This window comes from Symphalangus syndactylus, chromosome 19 (assembly GCF_028878055.3).
Source record: "Symphalangus syndactylus isolate Jambi chromosome 19, NHGRI_mSymSyn1-v2.1_pri, whole genome shotgun sequence".
NCBI classification, from domain to species: Eukaryota; Metazoa; Chordata; class Mammalia; order Primates; family Hylobatidae; genus Symphalangus; species Symphalangus syndactylus.
Window position 1 is genome coordinate 17,162,511 of NC_072434.2, and position 12,881 is coordinate 17,175,391.

The window sequence follows — 12,881 nt, forward strand, 5'->3', positions numbered from 1 at the left end:
TTTAGGGGACCAATCAATAATGACTCCATATGAATCATTATGCAACACCTCTGCTTTCCATGTGATACAATCTTCCCAAGCAAATGCCTTCATTTTTTCTGCCCATGTCCAATCCACTTTACAGATAGGTTTTTGAGGGCAGTAAACTTCAGTTACAGAAGCATAATAATTGTGATAAATACTAAGACCAGAAAGCATATGTAATTGTGCTACGGAGATGTTATGTTCAGGCACTATTGCCAGCCAAGTCTGATGACTGGGAGGTGAACACCCATTGGATTTTCCCAAGCAAATAGGTAAATGCTCAAATCCCAATGAGACATTCATAATTGTTCCTTCCTCTTGGGGGTGAGATGGGCCTCTATCATCAGTAGAACCAGGCAATCCAAAAACTATCATTAGTGTATACCTCCATTGGTCTTTTCCTTTGTCTCTGAGATGTTCATTTGTGCCATCACTCATATCAGGAGCTCTGGCTCTTCCCAGAGTCCTCTCTTCCTGGTGTGGCTCATGATAGATCTTCAGATGTTTGGTGGGCACCCACACAGGTGCCTGATTGTTACCTGGAGAGACACGAGCAAATCCTCTTCCCCATATAATTATCCACCCTTTGATTAAGTTTAGTTAAAGGGCCAGGGAGGTTAGTATGTGCTCTCATATGAGTGCTATAGAAAGGGGAATGTCTTTGTTGTACTGCTTGCTGTAAAGAATGAAATAAAACATTAATTTGGTCATTAGTCACATTTTGAATTAAGGCACATTCAATATTTTGTGTGGCTTGCACTACATAGGCTGAATCAGAAACAATGTTTACTGGCTGTTTAAAAGTTTTTAACATGGTTATCACAGCCATAAGTTCAGCCCTTTGAGCAGAAGCAAAGTCAGTTTGAAAAACTTGTTGTTGAGGTCCCAAAAATGAGGCCTTTCCATTACTAGATCCATCAGTAAAAACAGTAATGACCCCTTCAATAGGGGTTTTTTGAGTAATGGAAGGCAATATCCATGATGTTAATTTAAGAAATTGGAATATTTTGGATTTAGGATCATGATTATCAAGAACACCAGTAAAACCTGCCACATTAATTTGCCATTCCTGGGAATTAATATAAGCCTGCTGAATTTGTTGTCTGTCTAATGGAACTATAATTTGATTTGGATTATGTCCCATTAACTTTATTGTGTGCAGCCTTGCTTGTCCTACTAGTACAGCAATTTGATTTAAGTACAGAGTAAGTGTTTTAGTTGTATTGTGAGGTAGAAAAAGCCACTCAACCAAATCATCCTGTTGAACAAAAACACCTGTTGGTGAATGTTTAGTATGAAAAACTAAAAACTGTAATGGCTGCATAGGGTTAATTCGAGTCACTTGTGCCTATTGAATTTTTTCTTCAATTAATTGAAGTTCCTCTAATGCCTCTTTGGACAGGAGCATTTGCTGTTAAGATCAGAATCACCTCGTAAGGTAGAAAAGAGGTGAGACATAGCATAAGTAGAAATGCCTAAAGTGGGATGAATTCAATTAATGTCTTCTAATAATTTTTGAAAATCATTTAGAGTTTTTAAATTATCTCTTCTAATTTGAACTTTTTGAGGCTTAATAGTACTTTATTCTACTTTCATTCCTAAATATTGAAAGGAAGTAGAAGTTTGGATTTTATCAGGGACTATGATTAACCCTGCTGCAGTCAGAGCCTTTTCTGTTTGTAGCATAGTATTAACTCCTCTCTAATTTCAGCTGCACATAAAATATTATCCATGTAGTGTATGATATAACATTTTTTAAATTGTTCTCTAACTGGCTTAATAGCTTTTCCAACCTAAGTTTGACAAATAGTTGGGCTATTTAACATGCCTTGTGGCAGTACTTTCCAATGGTATCTGTCTGTTGGTTCTTTGTTATTTATAGCAGGAACAGTAAAAGCAAATTTTTCATAATCTTGGACAGCTAAAGGAATGGTAAAGAAGCAATCTTTTAAATCTATCACTATGAGAGGCCAGTATTTTAGGATCATTGTTGGAGAAGGCAGCCCTGGTTGCAGTGCACCCATGGGTTGAATTACAGCATTAACAGCACTCAAATCTGTTAACATTCTCCATTTCCCTGATTTTTTCTTAATAACAAACACAGGAGAATTCCAAGGGGAGAAAGCAGGCTCTGTGTCCCTTTTGCAATTTTTCCTGTATCAATTCTTTTAAAGCCTCCAGTTTTTCCTGTTTCAGTGGCCATTGCTCCACCTAAACCAGTTTGGCAGCTAACCAAACAAGAAGAATGGGAGCTCAGCAATGGCAACCCCTAAAAATGATACCCTAATCCAGTTCTATCTGTTTGCCCTTTTAGTTCTAAAGGTTCTGGTTAGCCATTTTCATTTTTTCCCAGTCCCGTCCCTGGGAGATATCCCATTTTTCTCATCATTTGTTTACTGTTATTACTATACTGATCCATAGGAATAGATATTTCAGCACCCCATTGTTGTAATAAGTCTCTACCCCATAGATTGACAGGAATAGGTGTAATAATAGGTTGAATTGTCCCTTCTTGGCCATCTGGCCCCTGGCATGGCAAACTTAAAGAACTTTGAAAAATTTCTGAGGCAGCCCCTACTCCAACAATACCAATGGGTGTCTTTTGTTTTGGTCAATGCCAGGGCCATTGATTTAAACCAATACTAGAAACATCACCTCCAGTATGTACTAGCCCCTCAAAATCTTTTCATTGAATGGTTACTGTACAAATAGGTGTTTTGTCAGACATTTGATTAACCCAATATACAGCTTTTCCTGCTGGGTTAGTACTACCAAAGCCTCTTGTTCCTTTTACTGTATTACTTCCTAGCTTTGTATAAGGTAACAGTAACAACTGAGCAGTTCTTTCTCCTGGGGAAGCAGACTATGGAATTGAGGAACTAATAACTAACTGAATCTCTCAGGTATAATCAGAATCAATTATTCCTGTATGTACAGTGACACTTCTTAAATTTAAACCAGGCCTTACAAGCAATAGGCCAAGTGTTCCTGAGGGTAAAGGGTCCCTAACTCCCATGAGGACCTTCTTTGGTGGCTCCCCAGGAAGTAAGGAAATGGGAACTGTGCTACAAAGATCTATGCAGCACTGCCTGCTGTGGTGGGATACAACTGTTGTACTTTCGTAAGGGCACTGGCTGTGCTGGATATGCCTCTGTTCGTTGAGGGGCCTGAGGTGGGCCCCTCTTCCCATTTCCCGAAAGAGGTTGCCCATCTTTGCTAAATTTAGAACGACACTGATTTGCCCAGTGATTCCCTTTCTTACACCAGGGGCATACACTGGAACTTTTCTGTTGATTGATGGTAATAGTTTTTGCCTTTTGATTTCCTTTTCTACATTCCTTTTTTGGGTGTCCAAATTGCCCACAACTAAAACAAGAGCCTGAGAAACGGGGCATATTTTTTCCCACTTTTAATCCAGCCATAGCTTGAGCTAAAAGAGTAGCCTTATGTAAATTACCCCCAATGCCATCACAAGCCTTAATATATTCAGCCAAACGAGGCTTCCCTTGCATAGGTCTAATGGCAGCTTGACACTCTGCATTAGCATTATCATATGCAAGAAGTTGTATTACCACGTCTTGAGCTGTTTTATCAGTTACAGCTTTATCCACAGCCTCTTGGAGCTGAGCAATAAAGTCAGTATATGGTTCTTTAGGTCCTTGTCGGACAGAACAGAAAGAAGGATATATTTCTTCTGTAACGTTTATTTTTTCCCATGCACATAAACACACAGTGCGAAACTGAACAATGGCAACATCCTCCATTACTGCTTAATTGTCTAATCATCCCCAATTAGGGCCCAACTCCATTAACCATTCAAAGGAAACAGGCACAGGCGGCTGTGTTTGTGTGTTTTCTCTTGCCTTAGTTTGAGCTTCATCAGCCCACCAGGTTTTAAACTGCAGGTACTGAGATGGAGTGAGAACAGACTTTGTTAAAGTATCCCAGTCATATGATATTAATCTATTATCAAGAGCCACATTTTTTAGTAAAGTTTGTACAAAAGGAGAATTTGGCCCATATTGACTAATGGCTTGCTTGAATTCCTTTAACAACTTGAAAGGTGGCCCAATTAGCTATATTCTGTCCTCCTTGCTGGATTATAGTAATGGGAAATTGCCATGCTTCTAAGTCTCCTTCAGCTCTAACCTTCTGAATAGAATTTTGTATAGCATCACCAATTCCTCCAGGTTTTAATGTTGCAGCTACCAGGGTGGTAAGTTTTGCAGCTAATTCATCTTCTCGACCATTATGGGGGGAGGAAGGTGGTGGCCATTCACTTAACTCAGCAAGTGGAAACAACGGGCTACTAAAATATATCTGTTTTAGTTTCCCTTTCTTTAATTTCTTCTGGTTGCTGTTCCTCACATTCAGAATCTGAAGCTAATTTTTTACACTCGTTTGCCTCTTCCTTATCTGAATCTGCCTCATCATTTGTTTGAAATGGCTCAAGACCTGCCTTTATCAATGCCCACACTGACCAAAAAGAAACTGGAATTTTGGCTCCTTCTTTATGCACCTTTTTTAGATATCTGCCAATTCTTTCCCATTCATCTAACTCCATTGTCCCTTGTTCTAGGAACCATGGGCAAAACTGCTCCACTGTACTAAAAAGTGTTAATAAATTCTGAGTACTAACTTTCACTCCTACTCTCTATAATAAATGCCTCAGAAAGTTTAAATAAGTAGAATGTTTACTTTCATTTTGTCCCATTGTTACCTGGGTTCTTCAGAGTGCCCAGCTTACCCACAAAGCTTCTTTCAGCCATCCTCAGGTGTCCTTTGATGATGTGTCCTCTGCTTTCACACACTCTAGTGTTCCTTTACCATGGTCTTCATAGCTCCATGTTAGGCACCAGAAATTTTGGGGTGATCAGGCCCAACACCAGGCCGTCAGGGCTACAAAGTCCGGTGGGGTGAAAGGAATGAGAAAAGACAAGTTAAAAGTGCATAAAGTGGGTCCAGGGGGCCAACACTAGATTGGAGGCTGTGAAGGCCCCAACCTCTGGGAGCTCACGCTATTTATTGGTGACCAAACAAAGAAGCAGGTGGTGAGGACGTGCAGATGGGGGGGTAAACAGGTGAGGGCATGAGGACGTGGGGGTAGAAAGATAGTGGTGCATTAAGCATACCTTTGATGGTTTAGCATTTTCTTTGATGCATATAGAATATGCTCTGCTGCTTGAGATAATGGAGGACATGTTTACGAGTAAGAAGCAAGGAACCAACAAGTCTGTGCATATTCCAGAGGCTATGAGGGGGTTTATGCCCTGAGCCCTGGATTCCATACAAGCCACAAGGGGTTTTATGCCCTGGGCTTAGATTTTGGCATGTCAGGGCAGCCTTCCACCATTTGGCATAGAGCTTGGTGCTCCAAAGGCCATGAGGGGTTTTAGACCCTGGATCCCAGACATCTTCCAAGACTCTTTTACATTATGACAGACAAGCTAGTCCTGCCTCAGCTCTTCCACCAACATTGTAGTATAGTTTGAAGTCAGGTAATGTGACGCCTCCAGATTTCTTCTTTATGTTTAGTCTTGCTTTAGCTATGCAGGCTCATTTTTGGTTCCATATGAATTTTTAATATTTGTTTTTGTTCTGTGAAGAATGATGATGGTATTTTGATGGGAATTGCATTGAATTTGTAGATTGCTTTTGGTAGTATGCTCATTTTCACAATATTGTTTCTACCCATTTGTGAGCATAGGATATATTTCCACTTCTTTGTATCATCTATGATTTCTTTCAGCAGTTTTTTATAGTTTTCCTTGTAGAGATCTTCCACCTCCTTTATTAGGTATATTCCTAAGTATTTAATTTTGTTGCAGCTGTTGTAAAAGGGGTTGAGTTCTTGATTTGATTATTAGTTTGGTTGTTGGTGTTGTATAGCAGTACTCCTGATTTGTGTACATTGTTTTTGTATCCTGAAACTTTACTGAATTCATTTATCACATCTAGGAGCTTTCTGGATGGGTCTTTAGGGTTTTCTAGGTATACAATTATGTCATCATATCATGTCATTATATCAGTGAATAGTGACAGTTTGACTTTCTCTTTTGCAATTTGGATGTCCTTTATTTCTTTCTCTTGTCTGATTGCTCTGGCTAGGACTTCCAGCACAATATTGAATAGCAGTGGTGAAAGTAAACATCTTTTCTTGTTCTAGTTCTCACAGGGAATGCTTTCAACTTTTCCCCACTCACTATAATGTCAGCTGTGGGTTTGTCATAGATGGCTTTTATTACTTTGAGTTATGTCCCTTCTATGCTGACTTTGCTGGTGGCTTTCATCATAAAGTGATGCTGCATCAAATGCTTTTTCTGCATCCATTGAGATGATCATATAATTTCTGTTCTTAATTCTGCTTATGTGATGTATTACATTTATTGACTTGTGTATGTTAAACTATCCCTGCATTCCTGGCATGAAACCCACTTGATCATGGTATATTATCTTTTTGATATGCTGTTGGATTCAGTTAGCTAGTATTTTGTTGAGGATTTTCACATCTATGTTCATCAGGGATATTGGTCTGTAGTTTCCTTGTTTTATTATGTCCTTTTCTTGTTTTGGTATTAGGATGATACTGGCTTCATAGAATGATTTAGGGAGGATTCCCTCTTTCTCTATCTTATGGAATAGTTTCAGTAAAATTGGTACCAATTCTTCTTTGAATGCCTGATAGAATTCAGCTGTGAATCCGTCTGATCCTGGACTTTGTTTTGTTGGCAATTTTTTAATTACCATTTCAATCTCACTACTTGTTATTGGTTTGTTCGGAGTTTCTATTTCTTCCTGATTTAATCTAGTAGGGTTGTATATTCCCAGGAATTTATCCATCTCCTCTAGATTTTCTAGTTTGTGTGCATAAAGGTGTTCATAGTAGCCTTGAATGATCTTTTGTATTTCTATGATATCAGTTGTAATATCTTCTGTTTCATTTCTAATTGAGCTTATTTAGATCTTCTCTCTGTTCTTGGTTAATCTCACTAACGGTCTATCAATTTTATTTATCTTTTCAAAGAACCATCTTTTTGTTTCATTTATCTTTTGTATTGTTTTCTGTTTGTTTCAATTTCATTTAGTTCTGCTCTGACTTTGTTATTTCTTTTCTTCTGCTGGGTTTGTGTTTGGTTTGCTCTTGTTTCTCTAGTTCCTCGAGGTGTGATCTTAGGTTGTCTATTTGTGTTCTTTCAGACTTTTTGATGCAGGCATTTAATGCTATGAACTTTCCTCTTAGCACCATTTTTGCTGTATCCCAGAGGTTTTAACATGTTCTGTCACTATTATCATTCAGTTCAAAGAATATTTTAATTTCCATTTTTATTTCATTGTCGATCCAAAGATCATTCAGGAGCAGGTTATTTAATTTCCACATATTTGTATGGTTTTGAGGGTTCCTTTTAGAGTTAATTTCCAATTTTATTCCACTGTAGTCTGAGAGAGTACTTGATATAATTTTTATTTTCTTAAATTTATTGAGATTTGTTTTGTGGCTGATTAAATGGCCTATCTTGGAGAATGTTCCATGTGCTGATGAAAAAAATGTATATTCTGAATTGTTAGGTAGAATAGTCTGTAAATAACAGTTAAGTCCATTTGTTCAAGGGTATAGTTTAAGTTCATTGCACTCCAGGGTGGGTGAAAAGAGCAAAACTCCATCTCAAAAAAAAAAAGACTCATTATTAAGATGGTCAATATCTCAAGCTCAGACTTGGTCAGACCTATAACATGCTATCACAAGTACGTGTTAAAGGGCTATGCAGATGAGGGATGCATTAAATTTTGACCATAGGAGGCCTCATTAACCAAATTATATTAAATTATTATATTAAATTAGTAGGCCTCATTAACCAAATTATATTTAAATATTACATTAAAAAGTTCAGAGACATTTTTCTTTTTAAAAAGCCACACATCTAGTGTATGTGTTATGTGAACATAAAGATTATTCTGTTTAGAACAAGATCGTACTTCTGCATGCAGGTATAGATGTTCCTAGGGCCAATTATTCAAACGACCTTAGCTATATAGGAGAAATAAATTTTATCTTTCTCTGGGCTTTTTGGAAGAATTCACATATACTTCTGTGGATACCTGAAAACTGAAGAAGAATATGGTTTTATCTTGTCACCTAGCTTATCTAGCTTATTGTCACTATACATTTCTTTTCCTATGTTTATCTCCTATTTAGTAAAGACTTCCAGCCTTTTCAGCCTGGCCTCAGCTTGGCTACTGGGCATTAATCCCTGAGCCACTCATTTTCGTTTTTTCCTTCTTTCCTTTCTTTTTTTTTTTTTTCAGAGACAAGGTCCTGCTCTCTCACTTATGCTCGAGCACAGTGGCACAGTCATAGCTCACTGTAGCCTTGAACTCCTGGACTCCAGCAATCCTCCCCCCTCAGCCTCCTGTAACTAGGACTACAGGTGCTCGCCACCATGCATGGCTAATCCCAGAGCCATTTGTCCCAGGGTGTTAGAGAGGGGGCTGCTTGCTGCTCCTAGGCCAGCTTCTCCCACCTCTGACAACTTTGGAGGGGTTGTTTTTAATTAGATTTAGGAAGGTAATCTCATTACTCTCCATGAGATTTTCATAAGGTGAGAGAGGAGCTCCAAGAATCCTTTTTTCCTCTGACCCATCCTTCCTCAGCTCTGTACTCAATGGGTGGTGGGAATGAGGGAAAAGGACTGATGTTATAGCTCAAAGTTGTTGACTGCCTAAAGGCCTAGAAATGTGTTAGTAATGAATCTGGGGTAGGCCTGAGTACATGGAGTGTATGTGTTCCGGTGTGTGAGGGTGTGTAAGGAGGTAGGGGTGGGAGGAGCATGGAACATAGTTCTGGGCAGTTGCACAAGTAGAAGGAAACTCTAGTTCTACTTTTTGATGATTTAACATTTATTGAATGACACACATGTAGGGCAAAGATTGAGGGAGTTTATACTCTAAAGCAATGGCTGGATGAACTCTCAATCTTTGCCCTGCATATGGTGGCTTAGTTTTTCCAAGAGCAAATCTACAGTCTCTTCGCTGCCCATGAGAATTAGATTGTCCTCTGATCAGTCGCAAAATAAACTTCTTCATCACTTTGTAAAAGAACTGTGTCTCCACTGCTATTTCCACCACCCACCCCTTGCCCCTGATTTGCAGCTGACCTTTATGAATGTATTTTCCAAACTCAGCCAGGGCTGTAGTATTGGACTTCTCAGAGCTAAAAGTCACTGTTGGAATCTGGATGGCACCTGTCAGAGTCAAATAGTCAGAGATGAAAGATTGAAAATGAATTAATCATTGTTTTTTTCTACAGTCCTATGTGCACAAAAAGTTCTTTTGCATTCATTATTGTATTGCAGAAGGCAAAACACTAACGTGAGGTAGGCACTATTGTTTCCCCTAATTCGAAGACAAGGGAAAAAGCTTGAGTCCAGGAGTTCAAGAGCAGCCTGGGCAAAATAGTGAGACCTTATCTCTACAAAAATAATAATAAATTTAAAAATAATAAACACATAAAATAAAAAGTATCTTTTTAAAAAATTTTAAAGTTTGGTAGAGATTAAGCTACTTTTTACTAAAAATTCATACATATATTATATATATATATATATTTTATATATATATATATATATTATATATGTGACCTTGGACTAGATTTGTTAAGATTTTTTAAGCAAGAAGACATCACTAATTATAAAAGAATATAATAAATTCAACTATATTATTAAGACTTCAACCCATCAAAAGGCCATTAAAAAAGTAAAAACACAAGACACAAATGAAGAGAAATATTTGTAATTTAAATAAAACTGACAAAATTTTAGACTCCACAATGTACAGAAATCCTTAAAATTCAATAAGAAGACAGCTCTAAACAAAAATGGGCAATAGATATGAACAGTCATTTTACTAGAGAAAGATGAATGGCAAATAAGCATATTTAAAGATGTTTAGGCCAGGTATGGTGGTTCAGCCTGTCATCTCAGCACTTTGGGAGACCAGGGCAGGAGGATCACTTGAGGCCAGGAGTTCAAGACCAGTCTGGGCAACATAGAGAGATACTGTCTCTGTAAAAAAACTTCTAAAAATTAGCTGAAGGTGTTGGTGTGCACTTGCAGTCTTAGCTACTCAGAAGGCTGAGGCAAGAGGATTCTTTGAGCTCAGGAGTTGGAGGCTGCAGTGACCTATACTTGTGCCACTGAACTCCAGCCTGGGTGACAGAGCAAGACCCTATCATAAATAAATAAAGCTTAAACTCCTTAACAAACTAGGAGTACAAAATAATACCACAAGGAGATATTTTCCAGCCACTAAATGGGCAAAATGAAGATAGTGGAAATGCCAATGCCAAGAGCTAGTGAGACAGTGAAGCAACAGGAACTTACATACTATGCACTACCTTGCTGATTAGTATAAATTGTTCCAATCACTTTGGAAAATAATTCAGCCTTCTCTTGTGAAATAGAACATACAGTACAACACAGCATTTTCACTCCTAGATATATATTCCAGAGAATCTCTTTTACCAGGAGACCTGTACAATAATGTCGATAGACTGCAGCAAGATATAACAGCATGCATAAATCCCACAAACAGTGTTGGGTAAAAAGAGCAAATTGCAGAAGACTACACACAACATGATGTCATTTTTATAAGATATACACACACACTATACATATATATATATATATATATATATATATATATATATATATATATGAAATACATATGTGGTAGAACTATTTAACACACACAACACGGTCATACAATTACCTTGGGCAGGGAGTTGGAAAATAAAGGCAATAGAACACATGCACCTTCAATACTATTGATAATTTAGCATGATTGGCTAGATCTGGGAATAGTGTGGGAATTAGACAGATTGCAAGAATTAGAGCAGTGACAGGAGAAAAAATGCAGTTTGGCCAGTTAGGTCTAAACTCCAAATCACAGGTGTTCATGTTATTATTTACTTTACATACACGTTGTACATACTCTTAATTATCAAATATTATGTGATAATATAATTTAAAGAATATTTAAGGACCAGGAAGTGTTTATGACATAATGCTAAAGGAAAAAAAGCAGAACATAGAAATTTGGATGCAGTATATGCATCTGTTTCATTTTAAAACAGGGACATACTTCATTTGTGGGTATTTGTGTGCAGAGAAAAAAGATTGGATAACATCAAAATATTATGAGCAAATGTCTCTGGATATTGGGATCGCATGTGATTTTTTATTTATACTTTTCTTAGTGTTCCAAATATTTCACAAGGGCATAAATATACATGAATTTTACAATCATAAAAATTGTGCTGGGTGTGGTGGCTCATTCCTGTAATACTAGCACTTTGGGAGGCTTAAATGGGAGGGTTGCTTGAGTCCAGGAGTTCAAGAGCAGCCTGGGCAAAATAATGAAACCCTGTCTCTACAAAAATAATAATAATTTTTAAAAAATAAATACATAAAATAAAAAGTCTCTTTTAAAAAAAAATTTAAAGTTTGGTAGAGATTAAGCTACTTTTTACTAAAAATTATGTCAATGTTCATGTTTAAATTTCAACTCTATTTTTAACATTCTAAATCTTAAACTAGGTGGTGAATCCAGAAATTTTCATTATGTTATTCTTTATATCTTTATAATATGTGAAGTATTTCATGATACTGTTTTAAAGTTGCTATTAAAAAGTAACTAGGCAGAACACGGTGGTTCACGCCTGTAATCCCAGCACTTTGGGAGGCCGAGGTGGGCAGATCACCTGGTCGGGAGTTCGAGACCAGCCTGACCAACATGGAGAAACCACATCTCTACTAAAAATACAAAATTAGCCAGGCGTGGTGGTGCATGCCTGTAATCCCAGCTACTCAGGAGGCTGAGGCCAGAGAATTGCTTGAAACTGGGAGGCGGAGGTTGCGGTGAGCCGAGATCACCCCATTGCACTCCAGCCTGGGCAACAAGAAAGAAAAAAAAGAAAAGAAAAGAAAAGTAACTACAGGGCTGAAGATTTTTTTTTTTAAGCAAATCTTAAATGAAATGCAAACACCAGAAGTGTGAATCTGTAGCTTTGGTCACAGGTAGCAATATGGCCTTACTGGTTGTATAGCACTTACTGAATTTTTCTTGAGAATTCTAAAATTTGAGAGTGGTGCCAGTAAAATTGCATCAAGAAATCTGGAAGGAACGGTTTCTTCTGGCTTCAAGAAATCTAATTTTATATTTCTGTGACATAAGACAGGTTTTCTTTTTTCCAGAATGATCCTCTACTCTGAATAACTATAAAATTTCACTGGTGGAATACATCAAAATTGTTTATACATCAAAATTCTCTTAAATATTTTATAGTAATCTTTCTAAAAATCCTTCAGTCTTACTGTACTTGTCTAGAGTTGCAAAAATGTAGTGTTAACATTAATATTAAAAGCACTTTCAATAAAATTTCTAAACAGGAGCCAGCCCTCTGAGCTGGTATTTCAAAGCAGTATCTATAAACAGAGCAATTTGTTCCAATTTCAGATGAAATCAAGCTGGGAACCTAGAGAGCTCCCCGCCAGGATCTAGGGAATTGTAGTCAGGTCCTAAGCTTCAGAAAAAACGAGCAGTAGAGTATGGTCTTATAAGCTTCGTGCATTTTATTTTGCTTTTCCTCCTTTATTTGATTTGTTGTCATACAGGAAAGGATTTATGGGTGAGAGATCAAGTGCGGACCAGACATGACTCTAGCCTGGAGCCCAATCTCACCTCTGCTCTACTGGATCTGCTGGCCTTAGCACGAAAAACCACAACCCCCGAAAGGCCTTAAGGGTCCAGGGCGGGGTCATTCTGTCAATTGGTTGTTCCGCTGTCCTAGCTAAGCGATGATT

The 12,881-nt window shown here is 37.7% G+C and overlaps 1 long non-coding RNA gene across 3 annotated transcripts in view; it reads right to left on the minus strand.

Annotated features, from left to right (window-relative positions):
- LOC129458674 (uncharacterized) overlaps positions 1-4,754 on the minus strand; it is a 41,071-nt gene extending 36,317 nt beyond the window's left edge. For all 3 annotated transcript variants that reach the window (XR_008649698.2, XR_010114702.1, XR_008649699.2), the window contains exon 1: positions 410-4,754. This is a non-coding gene — a long non-coding RNA (uncharacterized lncRNA). The remainder of the gene's footprint in view (positions 1-409) is intronic.
- Positions 4,755-12,881: the final 8,127 nt, after the last annotated feature.